The sequence below is a fragment of the Rhamphochromis longiceps genome, linkage group LG16, assembly GCF_057381845.1.
Source record: "Rhamphochromis longiceps isolate RC_006_pf linkage group LG16, R_longiceps_female_GT1.1, whole genome shotgun sequence".
NCBI classification, from domain to species: Eukaryota; Metazoa; Chordata; class Actinopteri; order Cichliformes; family Cichlidae; genus Rhamphochromis; species Rhamphochromis longiceps.
The window spans coordinates 4,342,658-4,357,894 of record NC_140572.1 but is presented as its reverse complement, the minus strand read 5'-3'; the positions used below and the strand labels follow the sequence as shown (position 1 = coordinate 4,357,894).

Genomic DNA, 15,237 nt, shown 5'->3' with positions numbered 1-15,237 from the left:
GGATCCAATGAGCACAATATTAGGTACAGCACCACCATAGACATTTTCAGTGGTTTTGAATGCAGGACATGGTTATCTTATTATGCAAAATACATGACAATAAAACAGCTGACCACCATAAAATAGTCTTGATGTAGTGGAACTGATATAAGAGAGTGGTGTGAATGTGATTGAGAATATATTTATACTGTGTGTGTGTGTCGGTCGCAAACAAAACAGCCCGTAGAGCCGCCTCCTTGAAGTGAACAACGGCAGCCTGCTTCGTTTTTTTTCTCTTTTCTTTGAACCTCTGTCAATGTTATTTTTCTGACTTGGCTGAGGGCAAAAACAAGGCTCATTGTGCAGAGAAGGGAGGGGTGTGAAAGCAGCCACTTCTTTGTTGAGCCAGAGGGGGGGAGGGGTGTGAAAACAGCCACCTGCTTGCTGAGCAGAGGGGGAGGGGCAGTCGTTACTCTCCCAGGCAAGTCAGCAGAGCGGAGGGAGAGAGACAGAGAGAGATCCTTTTCTATCTTCTTGGATTCAAGTGCACATTTGAAGTCTGTGGGAATAGTTTGCAGCCTTGTCTTACTAGTCATTTCTGCACAGACGCCACGAAATGCACAGATGCGCGCACCACAACACGAAGCGCACGGTCAATTTAGGGGAGCTTGGAAGCAGTGATCATCCTGCAAACAGCGCATTATTATCGTAACGGCTGCAAAAGTTAGGATATGTCCTGTCTGCAACATCCATCCATCTAGAGGTTCGTGCTATAAAATGTAAATTACATCTTTGTTCAGTTTGTTGTTGAGTTTGCTAAGGTCAGTTCAGTTTCCCAGTGTCACAGGAATGGAACAGGAGGGAGAGACAGAAAATGATCATCGTCTATCCAATAAGATAGAGGATGATCATTTTTTAATTCAGGTGCACCTTTGAAGTCTGTGAGAATAGTTTGCAGACTTGTCTTACTAGTCATTTCTGCACAGATGCCACGAAATGAACAGATGCGCGCATGCACAACACAAAGCGCACGGTCAATTTAGGGGAGGCTTTTGCTGAGAAAGCGCAGCGTTCCAAAAAGCTGAAGCAGTGCTCATTGTGCAAACAGCACATTGTTATCGTAACTGCTGCAAAGATATATATAAGATATGTCCTGTCTGCAAAATCTAACCATCTTATGGTTCATGCTATGTATGATAATGTAAATTACATCTTTGTTTAGTTTGTTGTTGAGTTTGTTCAGGTCAGTTCAGTTTGTTTTTTTGCAATAAAGTGTTATTGTTCCAAAAATAATAATGCATTCAAATCAATGTTGTTATGAATTATTTACCTATTCAAGGCTGTAATAACCTCATGCCAAATACTTCCATTTGCAAGTCATTTTTTGAAAATATTGCATATTATGGGTTTCCCCCCCAAAAAACAGGGTTTTTTTTATGACAATAAAGCCATAAAAACCTAAAAAATATTTAAAAAATAATGAAAAACTTTATATCTGTGGTTAGGTCTGAAGTTGTTTAAAAGATCTGATGTGAAAAAAATCAGAAAAAAAATTCATATATGATATTGCTATATCACCTTTTGTCAGGGGACCCGTGTGGGTACGAAGGGGAACTAATGGGTGTAAATTTTAAAAACTCTTATTACTCCAAAAATAATAATGCATTCAAATCAATGTTGTTATGAATTATTTACCTATTCAAGGCTGTAATAACTTCATGCCAAATGCTTCCATTTGCAAGTCATTTTTTGAAAATATTGCATATTATGGGTTTTTCCCCCCAAAAAAACAGGGTTTTTTATGACAATAAAGCCATAAAAACCTAAAAAATATTTAAAAAATAATGAAAAACTTTATATCTGTGGTTAGGTCTGAAGTTGTTTAAAAGATCTGATGTGAAAAAAATCAGAAAAAAAATTCATATATGATATTGCTATATCACCTTTTGTCAGGGGACCCGTGTGGGTACGAAGGGGCACAGATGGGTGTAAATTTGAAAAACTCTTATTACTCCAAAAATAATAATGCATTCAAATCAATGTTGTTATGAATTATTTACCTATTCAAGGCTGTAATAACTTCATGCCAAATACTTCCATTTGCAAGTCATTTTTTGAAAATATTGCATATTATGGGTTTTTCCCCCCCAAAAAACAGGGTTTTTTATGACAATAAAGCCATAAAAACCTAAAAAATATTTAAAAAATAATGAAAAACTTTATATCTGTGGTTAGGTCTGAAGTTGTTTAAAAGATCTGATGTGAAAAAAATCAGAAAAAAAATTCATATATGATATTGCTATCACCTTTTGTCAGGGGACCCGTGTGGGTACGAAGGGGCACAGATGGGTGTAAATTTGAAAAACTCTTATTACTCCAAAAATAATAATGCATTCAAATCAATGTTGTTATGAATTATTTACCTATTCAAGGCTGTAATAACTTCATGCCAAATACTTCCATTTGCAAGTCATTTTTTGAAAATATTGCATATTATGGGTTTTTCCCCCCAAAAAAACAGGGTTTTTTATGACAATAAGGCCATAAAAACCTAAAAAATATTTAAAAAATAATGAAAAACTTTATATCTGTGGTTAGGTCTGAAGTTGTTTAAAAGATCTGATGTGAAAAAAATCAGAAAAAAAATTCATATATGATATTGCTATATCACCTTTTGTCAGGGGACCCGTGTGGGTACGAAGGGGCACAGATGGGTGTAAATTTGAAAAACTCTTATTACTCCAAAAATAATAATGCATTCAAATCAATGTTGTTATGAATTATTTACCTATTCAAGGCTGTAATAACTTCATGCCAAATACTTCCATTTGCAAGTCATTTTTTGAAAATATTGCATATTATGGGTTTTTCCCCCCAAAAAAACAGGGTTTTTTATGACAATAAAGCCATAAAAACCTAAAAAATATTTAAAAAATAATGAAAAACTTTATATCTGTGGTTAGGTCTGAAGTTGTTTAAAAGATCTGATGTGAAAAAAATCAGAAAAAAAATTCATATATGATATTGCTATATCACCTTTTGTCAGGGGACCCGTGTGGGTACGAAGGGGCACAGATGGGTATAAATTTTGAGGGATGCTCAAGGGTTAAGCCATACAGCTGTGACATCTGTGGAAAAACTTTCAGCCGGAGAGGGAGCCGAAATACACACCTACGCATTCACACCAGACATGATGTGTACTGCTGTGAACAGTGTGGCAAATACTTTACAACAGACGCAGACTTACAACGACACATGTTTACCCACACTGAGGAGAGACCTTATCAATGTGAGCTGTGTGAGAAGACTTTTAAATCTCCACGTTACCTGAGACGACACCAACAGATCCACACCAGAAAGAGACTCTACAAGTGCAGCTACTGTGAGGTATGTATTTATATTGTTATCTTGTCATTTTAGCCTGACTGTTTGGAACAACTCTGCTCATTAAACTGTGTTAGCATGTTAGCAATTCTACTGCATGGAAAAGCAGCTCTGAGTGATTATTCAGATTTTCCTTTCAGTTATGATTTTAGTATTACTGTAGTATTATGGTGGTAGTATTGTAGTTATTGCAGCCCAGTAAACTGAGTGTGTTAACTGAAACAGTCAAATGTAGTTGGACGTCTGCAGAGATGCTCTTTATTTCAGGCGACGTTCAGGATACAAATGTTGAAGGACTGACTTACACTGTCTTTGTGTCTTTGTTTAGAAGCAGAGCAACACAGATGGATCCAGTTCTCAACCCTGTCATCACTGTGGTGGTGGGAAAGACTTTCATTGTGACCTCTGTGGAAAAACTTTCAGTCGGCAAAAGACCCTAAAAAGACATCAACGTAGACACACTGGAGACAAACTGAAATACTGCAAAGAATGTGGGAGAAGCTTCACCACATCAAGTGAGTTAAAACAACATGAACTGATTCACAGTGGGGTTAAAAAGCACCTCTGTGATCAGTGTGGGTCATCCTTCACCACTGCAAGTCAGCTTAAAACACACAAAGGAGTCCACACAGGAGAGAAACCACACAAGTGCAGACACTGTGAGAGAAGCTTCTCACAGTCAGGTAATCGTAACATTCATGAACGTGCACACATGGAAGGAAACTACAGCTGTGACCAGTGTGACAAGAGCTTCAGGAATCTCAGTTCATACTCTGCACACAAACGATCCCACGTTACTAATAAACTGTTTCACTGTTACCAATGTGCCCAAACATTCACCTCATTGTCTGCTCTGTGCAAACATCAGTGCGATCACTCAGGGCTGAAATCACTCCCATCACTGGATCACAGTGAATCTGAAGACACAGAAAGATCCTCTGGTTTCTGTGTCAGACTCAAAAAGCTTGAGATCAGGCTCCACAGAGTTCAGATAGAATCATTTAAACTTGTGTTGAACTGAACTGGTTGCTGGGCTGAACTTCTACATAATACAGATCTACATGGGATCTTCTTTTCTGTTGTTTTACTGAGTCAGTTTTGTCCTTTTTTCTCTGTCCTGGTTTTGCTCGTCTGTAAATGATTGAAACTCAGTCAAATAGTTCATTGTTCTCCAGCAAAACGTTTTGGAAACTCATGTTTAACCTTTAAAACTCTGACATGTTTTAGCACACAAGGCTTCATCGGGGAGTTCACTCATGATTGGACCATGAGAACAAAGGTTTTTAGTTCTTTCAAAGAGAGTCTTGGAGATGTTTGATGTTTCTGTTTTTCTGAAACCACCTGAAAGAAAAACTATTTTTCTTGCTTTATGTAGTGTGGAAGTTTTTAATGTTTCTTCATCTGTGATGTTCTTGAATGTGTTCACGTGAAGATGGTACAAATAAACTGTCCTTTCAGCTTTAGCTCCTAATTTATTCATTATTTATGGATGTAGCACAGCAGCCGTCTCTTGATTAACACATGGAGGGCTCGGGATCTGATGGTGTCGTCTCCCTAATTTGCCCACTCAGTAAATCTCACTCATGGCCAAGAAATTGAAATAAACCTTGTTTCCCTGCTGGATAGTGATCCACTGTAACTCTGCTCCTCCTTCCTGTTTAGGATTTCTGTGGCTGAAGTAAAATTCCCTCCATCCATCACTTATCCCAGCTAACCCAAAGTGAAATAAAGTTTTGCTCGTCTTAAAAAAGCATTACAATAATGGGCATTACCAATGCAAACTGAATGATACAGAAGATGAAAGAAGAGACTTTGATCAGTTAATAAAGCTCATGATCTGGATTCATTGTGGCTGCTACACAGATACTTCTGGGTCACTTCTCTCAGTTAGGAACCTTCCTCACCAAACTGACTGTTGGACCACACCCCTGGTTTCATGAGAAATTGTTTCAGCCATGATTTCTCTTCCTGTATTTCAGAGTAAAGACTGAAGTGACAAATGGAAGCATGTTTAAAAAACACAATGTGAGAGAGACGTTGAGGTCCTTAGAAGTTACCCTGGGTTTTTCTGTCACCCTGCTAGATGTTACACACCTTGTTATTGGACTGATTTCTACTGCTGGACTACTCCTGCGGAGAGTAACAATACTCTTACTAATTAGCTCCCTTTCACAGCTTTGGGGATATTTATTTTTGTGTTTGCAGCGCTGTGAGCCAGAACAGCGAGAGAAAAATCTGCAACAGCGACGAGCCGAATGCTTACGTGAATCGCAGCAGCTGCACATGTGCTACGCTGAATTAGAGGATATCTTTGCTCTGGATTTCTATTTCTACTTTTTCATTTCTATATGATTCTTCTTGCATCTAAACAAAGATGATTCAATTTGCTAAATGTTGATGGCTCTTCGTGCTCAGGTGTAAATGAGACGTAATATTTGCTCTTGGTTTGGTTCTCCTGTACAGAACCTTGCAGTACAACAGAAACCTAAAAACATTATTTGTAGTTGTTATTCTTAGTTGTTCTGCTGCCTAAATACCACAGGGTCTGATTATGAAGTTATTGAGCTGCACATACTTTACGACCTGCTTAAGTTCGAGGTCACAGCGTCTGTAGAGCAGCTGGAACATAATGAAGTCTACAAGGTTAAAGTTTTCTCTTCAGTTATTGTTCTTTCTGCTGCTTGGTTTGATGGATCTGAGAGCTTTTGTTTTTATTATTGTTATTATAATTATCATTAATACTTTACTCTCTAGAAGCTTTAAAATAGTGTTTGTGTTTGAAAACATTGATTTAAGAATTGAACAGAAACATCTGTCCTTCTGAAAATCGCCCAAAGGCACGGAGACAAAGTCAAAGGATGCAACCTGTAACTTTCTCTTCCTTCATGTCAGGACCATCATCCATGATTTATATAAAATGCATATAGCAACAGTAGCACTTTAGTTTGGACTTCATGATTTCTGTAACTGGAAAATATTATTTTGTTTAAAGACAGAAGTGACCGCATAGTTGCAACATCAAAGGGAAATATTAATTAATTAGCATCAAGTATATTTGTTGCTTAAGCATTTGCACTATAACTTAAGTAGGATTATAACTTTTAAGGAAGGAAAGATTTCAGATATTTAGTTCACTGTTTCAGTTATTTTATATGAAATTAAAACATTTACGTTGGTCAAATATGATGCTCTAAATCAAATAAAAGTTTGAAAATAAATGATGTATTTTTAAATGCTGCAACAAATGTTCACAAAAAGTAACTATAATTAAAACCAGTTAAACAAAATCAAATGTTTGAATCATGCTTAACCAAATGCCAGGCTGGAGAGCTGAACCTAAAGTATACGTAGAAAGATTTCAACATCTGAGCAGTTTTTAATGTTTTTATCACATATAAATGTCACAGCAGTGGGTCCTGGCCCAATGCTTTGTGTTTTTGGTTTTCTTTGACTCTTGTTTTTCTTGCTTTTTGTTCTTCTTATTTATCAGGCTCTCAGTAATCTTAGTTCTCCCTCCCTCAGTGTTCATTTCAGCCTGTGTTTAGTTTCTGTTCCCGTGTCCCACGTTTCATCGTTTCATGTCGAGTCAGCCCTGTCTCTCTGTTTCCTGTGTCTCCCCAGTCAGCCCCGCCTCCCTCGGGCACTCATGTGTGATACAGAGTAATAAACCTGACTACATTTGCTACACTCTCTTTATTACCTGTTACTTTAAAATTCATACACTAATTATGTCTGCCCATCTCTCTAATGTGAAGGTCAAAGGTCAACATCCCAGTGACATAAGAATAATCCCAAAGGGGCAAAGGCAGCGGTTAATTTAGCACATTTAGCATTAAGGGTACAGCAAGGATATACTTTTACTTATTGTGGCAGGGGTGTGGTCTCTGGCCTGCTGCAGTGGAGGCTGGTGGCGGGACGTTGGACGGCACAGGTGAGGGTGATGGAGCTCATGACTCTCCCCTTTATAGTGACGGAGGAGACTGGCGTGGGGAAGCGTGTAGTGGAGGAAGCCGAGGAGAGAGCTGGTTTCTGGCTACAAAGACGGCGTCAAACCAGAAAAGATTGCTCGTGGTCAAATGTCAAAGGAGCTTGCAAAGAAAAGCGTCTGGACTTCTTTAAGTTACTTGAAGACGTTTCACCTCTCATCCGAGAAGCTTCTTCAGTTCTAAGGTCAAATGGTGGAGAGTCCCAGATATAAACCTAGTGGGAGTGACCCCCCACAGAGGGACAAAAGGACCCCCTGATGATCCTCTAATCGCCTGAGCCAAGGTGTGAAACTGGGTGTGGGTCCCAATCAGCCAGAGTTTCGGGTGAGTTCATTGTGAAACCTGGCCCCACCTTATCATGCGAATTCCTGAGATCAGATGGCCCAGGATGTGAGTGGGCGTTAAGGCGTCTGGGAAGGGATCTCAAAACTGGATTATTGATGGCAGAGAGTTGGTTTCGTAAACCCCGCCTCTGTTCAAAGATGGTCGCTCACAGTGGACATAGATGCTTCTTTCACTCCTCTTTCAAACCATCTGTCCTCTCTGTCCAAAATGTGAACATTGGCATCCTCGAAGGAGTGTCCTTTGTCCTTAAGATGCAGATGGACTGCTGAGTCTTGGCCTGTGGAGGTGGCTCTTCTATGTTGTGCCATGCGCTTGTGAAGTGGCTGTTTGGTCTCTCCAATGTAGAGGTCTGGGCATTCCTCGCTGCACTGTACAGCATACACCACATTGTTAAGTCTGTGTTTTGGCGTTTTATCTTTCGGGTGAACCAGTTTTTGTCTGAGCGTGTTGCTGGGTCTGAAATACACCGGGATGTCATGCTTGGAGAAAACTCTCCTGAGTTTTTCTGATACACCGGCTACATAGGGGATGACAATGTTGTTGCGTCTGTCCTTCTTATCCTCCCTCGCTGGTGTCTGATCTTCTTTTCTGTGCCTCTTTGCTGACAGTAGAGCTGGGCGATATGAGATTTTTTCATATCACGACATGTTTTTTTCATTTCAGGCGATAACGATATCTATCACGATATAAGCCAAATAACTATATTTGTAAGATTTAAATGTGCCGTTGCTCACAAGTAAAATGTGAAATAATCAGCAGCTTGTTTTGATTTAAATATTTATTTCCCATAATAAGTTCAACAGGGTAGATGTACTTAAGGAACATGAGACTTTTTCAGATAAATAAAGGCAAATATTGCAAACTACACAAAAGGCAGCCGCTAAAGCGTTTAAGTTTCAAAATAGAACAAACGAAACAGACTAAACTGTCAATTCCACTTAGAAACAAAATATTAATTCTAAAAATAAATCTTAGTTTGTTTTACAGAAGAACAGACAAAAATGACTAACTTTTGTCAATATCAAATAAACTGAGAACTAAAAGGAAATTCTCAATCTCTCCTTGTTGTATAGCTTAGCTTTTCAAACAGTTTTAACAGTTACTTTAGTCTGACAAAAGCCGAATGACGAATTAGCGCTTCCAGTAAGAGACTGAGGCTACGTCCACACGTACACGGGTGCTTTTGAAAACGGAGATTTTCCGTTTTCGTTTTAAAAAATAATCCCGTCCACACATAAAGGCAGAAATGAAGGAAAACGCTGCTATGAACATGCCAAAGCAGCAGGTGGAGCTAGATTCCTAACCGTGCAGAAATGTTGGCCAATCAGAAGTCTAGAAGCCTCGGTGGGAAAAAGTAAACAAAGCTGGGGCATAGAAGCAGAACCGAGTCGTATGCGTGGAGGGACAGTAACTGTGTGTATATGTAAGCATTTAAACACTGCAGAGAGTAGAATTAACAGTATTGTAGAAATTCATTTCACCGAAACAATAACGTGGCGCACAGTGTGACGCATGCACCAGTTTATTGTATTTCCAGACTTGCTTTCGGCACAATTTACAGTGCACGCTACTCTGTTTTTGTCAGACTTGAAATAGCCGAAATACCTTCACACTATGGAACTTCTGTGGCTCTTCTGTTCGACAATTTCTCCGGCATTGGAACCATCATCTGTTTTCTCTTCGGTCACGCTCGGTTGAATTTTCTAGTCGGCACACTCATTTCCTCCATTACCCGCTGGCTGCTTCCCAAACAAACACACGTGCGGCTTGGCACTTGTGCTGTACGTAACAAGTAACGTGACGTGACGCTGCGGCTGTGATTGGTTCGGCTCTGCGCTACTTAATTTGGATTGGCTGACCCTTTTTTTTTTTTTTTTTTTAAGAGGACAAGAGCGGCGAGGTCTATCGCGATAGCTTAATTTCTCTATCGAGTAAAAGTTATATCGCGATACATATCGTTATCGTTCTATCGCCCAGCTCTAGCTGACAGAGGCTCCTTTGACTACGATGACCTGGATGACTGAGAACCTTCACAGACACTTGTGGTCAAATAATGTGTTGTGCAGCACGCAGGACAGACAGCGCACAATGTGCTTTGAAGTAGCAGCCAAGAAAGGTGTAATTTAAGTCTACGAGCAGTGAACACCCGTGTGCACACCTGTGTGGATCAGCGCGCTTGTATTCAAATGGTTTCCACATGTAATGGTCTGCAAGAGGATGTAGCGAGCCATAGCCCCGTCCCCCAGGGCATGAAACAGGCATGGAGGAGATCCAGGCCCCAGAGTGCGAGAGCCCAAGGAGGACAACCGGAGGGGCATCTGTGCCACCCTCATGGGAAGGGCTGAGGATCCCCAGACGAGGCGTCACCCAGTAGCCACCGAGCAGAAGCTAGAGGGGGCTTCACCAGCGTGCCCAACGGCTCCGCCGGCAGCCGGCTGTGCCAGAGTGAACCGAGCCGCAGGCCCAGAGGCCGGAGGCCCGAGGGCCCCCCACACCCCGGAGGAGGCCTGACCGAGCAACAGGCGCCAGGCCCCGCCAGGTAGCCACCGGGAGTGAGCCGGTACATACCTGAGCGCCCAGCCCCGGACACCAAGAACCACCAATGCACCGACCCCTGAGGGCATCAGTCACCAACAGGGAGTGTGGTGAGGGGAGATAGGCCTTGGAGGGCCTGGGAGTTCCCAGAGAGGTGGAGTCTAAGACCCGACCTGACATATAGACACAGACAAACAGGCACACACAGACACAAACATGCGTTCCCACCCTCATGCACACATATACAAACACTCAGCACTCACCCAACGTAAGGACTGACATAAATGGACATGTACACACAATCACACTCCCCAAACATACTCTATACCCCGGGTCCAGGTACCCTCGCCCCCAGAGGGGGAAGCAGAACCCAGACCCAAGAGATGTTACCCTTCCCCCCGGGGTGGAGGCAAGCAGACCGTCCCAGGCTCCGCAGCAGCAGGGAGGCCAATCGGACAGCCAACATCTCCTCCCAGCCCCCCCGCCCCGATGGCTAGCAGAGAACGGGGGTGTGTGAAGACCCCATACCTCCCTCCTCCCGCTCATGTGTAGTGTTGCTGCGTGTTGCTCTAAAGTGCATTTAAAACTAAAAAATGGTGCTGCTGCCAGAGAGCAGCAGGTGTTAGCATGGCCCCTCCCGAGAACCCTCAATGTCTACATGGATTTAAAATTGAGAGGTGGGCACCAGCGCCAGAGGTAGGTTTGAGTACACAGACCGTCCACTGGACGCCGCTAATGTGCCCATCCTCAAGGCCCTATATATATGTGTGTGTTATGAGAGTGTAAGTAATGTGGATGTCTAAGTTGTGAGATAAAATTGAGGCACAGGTGGCCAGAAGGGGACGGGGGGGGGGGGATGTCTCACCTGCACTCCTGTGACACACCCGCACCCCAAGGCCCTACCTGTATGGGTGAGTGTGGTGGAGCGGGAAGAGGGAGGTAGCCGGGGATGGGGAGGAAAAGGAGGGAGGGGAGGATGCCCCTCCCTAGGGCCAGCTCCCCCGCTGACCCCAGTAGGCACCCCCGTCCTCTGGTACCCACCAAGGCAAGGGAGCCCAGGTCCATCCAGACCGCGGCCTACGGTAGCACTGCCAAGCCCCACAGGACCCGGGGCAGCCCACCCTACCCACCGCAGAGGAAACTGTACCCACCCCAAAATGAACATATTTCAAGTAAACAGCTGGACTGATCAGGTCCAAACACAGAGTGATAAACTTGTAAAACAGCTGTCATATCTTTATATAGAAGCTCTTTATAAATGCTGCTCACTGCAGTCTGTTTACTAATAATGTCAAAGTGTTAGAAACACAGAAACATCAGAATGGTCTTTGTTCACAGAAACCTGTCTGGGATCCTTTGTTGTTCTTTTGATGCAGAGTTACATTATAAATATAAAGAGTTATTTCAGAGTCTCATCAGTTTTCCTGCATGTCTTTATTTAACACATCAGCAGGGCTGAAGCTCTCATGTTAAACACACACTGATCTATGGACACGTTCATGTGTTTCTAACAGAACCAGGCTGTTATCAGCCTGCACTAACATTATGTCACACACACTGAATGTAACAGTGACAGTTTACATCATCACACAATCAGCTGTGATTGTTTCACTGTCATCAAACGAGTCAACAGGAAGTAGAATCAATAGAAACCAATCATTTACTGACAGCATGTCTGATGGAAATAAGTGCAGATTATGTATGAAGTCTAACTGCACACAGTAACTGTGTTACAATAAGGACTTAACAGCGCCCTCTGCTGGAGTGTTTCACACTGAGAGCAGCTTTCCTCTGAATTCAGTGAGGTTATGACTGAAATTATTGGTGTAGTCGGTTTTATAAAGACCAGACCAGTAAAAACAAGAGTGTCTCTGCTGTCTGTGAGGAGATGGAGCCGAACATCAAGCTGTGCTGTTTCACAGTGAAGCCAGGCGGCTGTCACCAGGAAAAGTCTTGTCCTGAGTTTTTGAGCTCAGAGAGCAGATCAGATGTTTTTGGAGCAGGAGCACAAGTATGAAGTCGCAGAGTTAGTGATGAGAGCTTCCTGGCAAAACTGGCCTACCTGAGGGACATATTTGGAAATGAAGTAAATCTACAGCTTCAAGGGAAAGATAAAAACCTCCCTCAGGTCACAAGATCAGCTCTGTCACTGAAAGCTTGCAGTGTGGGGCAGGAGACTCGATGAAGGAGACACAGATTCATTGGAGAACCTGCATGAATTTGTTGACACTACTGACGATGATGCCGCCTCAGTGACTCCATATATCAAGCAGCATATTTCATCACTGATGGGATACTTTTAAAAGGACTTCCATGAAAACAGTTCCCAGCATGACCAGCTCCAACTGGTTTCAGCTTTGCAGAGCAGAACCAGTTCATTGACGTCTGACTCCACACTGAGACTGCAGTTCACATCACAGACACTGAGTGGATTCTGGCTGAGTGTAGAGAAGCAGTATCCACTCTGAGGGCAGCAGGCTCTGGGCGTTCTTCTTCCTTTAGTCTCATCTTTGTGAGGCTTCTCTGCTGCTGCTGCAGACCAAGTCCAGGTCCCAGCTAAACACTGAGCAGGAGCTGAGAGCTGCAGGATCCTGCTTCAAAGCTGCTTTGAAAAGCTGTGCACTGCAAAACGTGCTCGTCGGAGCCATTAATGCTGACTTTGTTATTTTGATCAAAGAAAGAAATCAGCACAAACTGTTTGATTCGTTTTTGTTTTGTAGGTTAAAGTGTTTCATATATTGTGCTCCTGAGTTAATGTTGCTGATCAGTTTGAATTCATTTTGATTGTTTATGGAGTTTATTTCATTTTATGTTTCAGTATCAAACGGTTCAAATGTTTATAGTTTTATTAAGGATGTAATTTATTTTTTATTGAAGGTAAATTGTTGCACTTTACTTTGTTTCCATCTAAAAGTGTTACATTGTTTCTCTTCCAAACTAAAAAGTGTTTCTGCTGCAGCTTCCTTTCACTCTTTATCATTTTCCAGTCAGTGAAAGTCTTTTTGTGTCCTCCTAAAATCCACCGTGCTCACAGTGAACACTCGTATGCTGTTGTGCTGTACAGACTGTTATCAGCCGTGTAGCCGCTCATACCTCATTTATTCTTCTTGTTCTACCGTCAGACCCAGGCGCACAGCTTTGGTTAAAGTTCTTATGTTTGATTTCATAACAGCTCTTCAGATTTCCACTCTTTATAACTTTATAAGTATTTTTGACAAAGCCATCTTCTTTTACTCATCCACTCAGCAAGCTCCCAACATAGTAACCTATCAACTCACATACCCACATAGCTTGTTCTTCTTTGTCGTTTTATTGGCAGTTGGTGGTGCATTACTGCCAACAGCTGGCTGGGAGAGTGGACCAGCATGATGCTAACCTGCATAGCTGCGTGTCGCGCCAGTTCAAAAGTCAGCCACGGCAGCCGGCAGGAAGAAACTATCCAACTACACGGTAAATTAGAAACTGCTTTGTGATCCGGACAAAATCCTCTTGGGGTCTGGATTTGGACCGGAGTCCAGGAGTTGGGGACCCCTGTTATAGTACCATATCACCCTATTAGAGCACTTCGCTCTCACTCTGCAGGCCTACTTGTTGTTCCTAGAGTATTTAAAGTAGAATGGGAGGCAGAGCCTTCAGTTTTCAGGCCCCTCTTCTGTGGAACCAGCTTCCAGTTTGGATTCAGGAGACAGACACTATCTCTACTTTCAAGATTAGGCTTCAAACTTTCCTTTTTGCTAAAGCATATAGTTAGGGCTGGACCAGGTGACCCTGAATCCTCCCTTAGTTACACTCAAAGAAATCTGTTGTTGTGGGCGTAGTTGTCTGCTGCTGAAAACTCCAGTGATTTTCCTGCAGTTTGACATCTAATGTGATCTTGTGAACTTCGTGAGTCCAGGTAACGAACCACTCTGACTAGATTGTATCCTGTCATCTCAACAAGAACAAGAATTAAGTTGCTGAATTTCATGCAGATGCTCCATGATTTAATTATGTTCACCACAGAAACATGAAATTATTTAGTTCAAATCACAAGTTTGAATCTTGTACATGTAACATCCACCCAATAGGTGTAGGCTGCTGGGGGACTCCCATGATGCACTGGGTGTTTCTTCTTCACTCACTTTGTGTTAATACACCTCTACGTGTTTAATCATGAGTTATTATTCATATCTGGCTCCTCCACAGCACGTCTTTGATGTCTTCTTTCTCTCAGCCGAACTGGTCACATGGCTGCCCCTCCCTGAGCCTCGGCACATCCTGTGGCTGCAGAATAAGCAGCAGCTCTAATCAAACATGATCAATCCTCAAGTGTCAGTGAGAATAAAAGAAAAGGAAGTCATTTGTCATGAGAAGTGGGGCTCAGGAGGTGGAGCAGGTCACCTGACAATAGTAAGGTCGGTGGTGTCATGGTCCTGAGTCTGAGGACTCAGTGTTTTGTGTTTCCTTATGCTTTTGTTCATTCCGAGTGTGTATTCTGTTGTGATTTTGCCATTTGTTAGGTTTCTGTTCTTTGCCTGCCTGCTCCCACTTCTCTGTGTTCCCTCTGTCTGTCCATGGTGTTATTGTGTCTGCTCATGAGTCTGCCTGTCATGTTCAGTGTCCTGTCTGATTCTGTGTCTGTTAGTTTCCTGTTTTATTCTGAAAGTTCATGTCTCATGTCAGTGTGTTCAGTTTTACCTCTCCCCTGTCTCGTTAGCCTTATTGCTCCCAGCTGTGTCTCCCTCCTGTGGCCCATTCCCTGATTACTCCCCGTGTATTTAAGCCCTGTGTTTTCCTGTGCTCTCTGTCGCGTCGTCTGTTTAGTTCCATGTCAGTCTGCATTATTCTGTTACCTGGTATTCATTCTGCGTCTCTCTGCCATCTCTCTTTGTGCATTTCGCTCCTCCTCCCGTGAGTGTTTGGTTTAAGTTTTGTTCTTTAGTTTTCCCAGTTTAGGTTTGTTTACTCCCTGCTCTGCTCTTCCTGTTTTGTCACCTTCTCACCGCTGTAAATAAACACTCACTCGCAC

General features: G+C 42.4%; 1 protein-coding gene across 1 annotated transcript in view; it reads left to right on the top strand.

Moving 5' to 3' along the window:
- Positions 1-15,237, top strand: part of LOC146650421 (protein NLRC3-like) — a 159,237-nt gene that overhangs the window by 9,442 nt on the left and 134,558 nt on the right. The window lies entirely within an intron of this gene.